At 39.3% G+C, this 2170-nt stretch overlaps 1 non-coding gene across 1 annotated transcript; it reads right to left on the bottom strand.

Moving 5' to 3' along the window:
• Positions 1-620: 620 nt before the first annotated feature.
• TRNAR-UCU lies at positions 621-693 on the bottom strand. The gene has a single exon. It is a non-coding gene; the product is annotated as a tRNA-Arg (tRNA).
• Between the last annotated feature and the right edge of the window lie 1477 nt (positions 694-2170).

Raw genomic sequence — 2170 nt, forward strand, 5'->3', positions numbered from 1 at the left:
TAGCATTTCCAAGACAAGCATGACAAAGGAAGAGTGCCATGAAAAAAAAAGATGGAAGATAGTTCTAAAACTATTGTTGTCGTTTCATCCTAGATTTGGTGTATTTTGTTTTGCAAATTGGAGGGCGACGGCGCCTCACCAATCGACCTCCCTCACTTCCTCCTCCGTCATTTATCTTCCTTCTCCTCCTACATGTTGTGTCGTAATACCAAACTTTGAATGGTCGTCCTCACAGATTATTAAGCACATCTTTGTTCTTTTTCCGAGCTCGATCACTTTTTGTGTGCGTAAACATTAACGGTAGGATTTTAAATCGCCGATGATGAAGCCAGCACCCAGGTAAATTTTGCATCGTGAGTGGACACGTGAAAGCAACAAGAGGGGCGATTCTCGCACAAGATTCTTGAACATGAGATAGATTTGAGCTAGACGGGCAAGTTTCTTGACTAAAAAAGATTCGAGTATATGTGCTCATGCTCACCCAACAGATGGGATAGAATTTGCAGCCCAAAGTAAGTGTCGATGATTCATAGCTAGTCAACAAATATATTTCCACAAGAAGAAGAAAAAAACGCAGGAGAAATGAAGTGTTTGCAAAACGTGAAAAACAAAAATAGAAGCACGCCCGGTGGGACTCGAACCCACAATCGCCTGATTAGAAGTCAGACGCCTTATCCATTAGGCCACGGGCGCCGTTGTGATCACAAAAATAATATCAACTTATTTATAGGTTTACAAGAAGTGGGCAGACTGAGAGCACACAAATGTCCGCGTGCATAAAATGTAAATTCTGATTTTAGATCAACGCTCTGTTCGCATCAAAGAGGCCAAGGGATGAACGAGGTGCTTCAGTTTTGGCAAAGGGCTCCTTAGGTTCATATGATTGGAAGAAATAATGAATGAATCCTATGAGATTTTTTTTCCCCGGGAGCTTCTTCCATAGGAATGATTCCAAAGGATTGCATTCCTACAAAATCACACACCTATAGAAAAAATTCCATAGGATGGCAATACTATGAAAATCCTACGAATCAAAGGATTGTTTATGGGTGCGTGGAGTGGGTTAGTTATGACTGGATTTGTTTGTTAACGGGAGAATGATGCCGGTCTACAAAAATACCCCCTCCTACACAAAATATAAGGCGCCAGTTGGTTGACTTTTTTGGTCTTCGTTGCACAATTTTGACTATGATTTTCACATAAGTATACAGACATATGAAATAACATTATTTTGCAAGACAAACATGACAATGCCATTTATACGTGTTCAATCCATGTATTTTGGTATATATTAGTGGTCAAAAAGTCATGCATCAAAGACCATGCAAAGTCAATCATGTCTTACATTTAGGAAGGAAGGGGTATCACCTATGAGTGCTTTAACGTTGAACACATATTTGATTTTTCCTACAAAAAAGAACACTTATTTGATTGATGACCAAGAAGTGGTATGTGGGAAAATTGTGCCAATCAATTATATTTAAGTATCGTTACAAAGAAGGGGTCCACTTTGGTTTATTATAGCCATTGAAAGTTCTATGCAATATAGTGATCCAAGTGTCCATGGAGAACCAAGAAGATGCCCTAAGGGTAGTACCATCACCCAAGAGAGGATCATGGATCGACAGCCTCCTCATTTGCACGGGAAGAGCTATAAAGAAGGCTAGATTGAGAGACATACTTTGGAAAATAAGTATCATTATTTTTATATAGAATTGATTTTTCTACGCTTATTGAAAGATCACCTGAGACCAAGACAAGTGCATAGAAATAATCAAGCATCAACGGCTTCTCTGGAAGATCACAACACCATTGAGCTCTCAAGACTTATTCAGCCATGAACGGGACACAACTATGATGCTAAGCAATTCACTCACATGTGTGACCAGACTTGTCACTCCTGGGCCTGTAGACGACACTACAAAGCTGCACAATGACATGTCAAGCAATGAGATTGTTGTCCAAAATTTGTTCCATATTTTGGAGGTTGACATTGATTAACTAAAGGAACAAGCAATTGAATTTTTTTTAGCGTTAACTACAAGCATGAAACAAAATTTCTTCGAGAGGCTGCATCACATCGTACTTAAGGATAATGATATAGAGGCAGAACAGAATGAAGATAAAGAGAAAAGAGTGATTAGAAAAGCCGGGGAAGGACTCATCAGAT

The sequence above is a fragment of the Triticum dicoccoides genome, chromosome 3A (assembly GCF_002162155.2).
Source record: "Triticum dicoccoides isolate Atlit2015 ecotype Zavitan chromosome 3A, WEW_v2.0, whole genome shotgun sequence".
Classification (NCBI taxonomy): Eukaryota; Viridiplantae; Streptophyta; class Magnoliopsida; order Poales; family Poaceae; genus Triticum; species Triticum dicoccoides.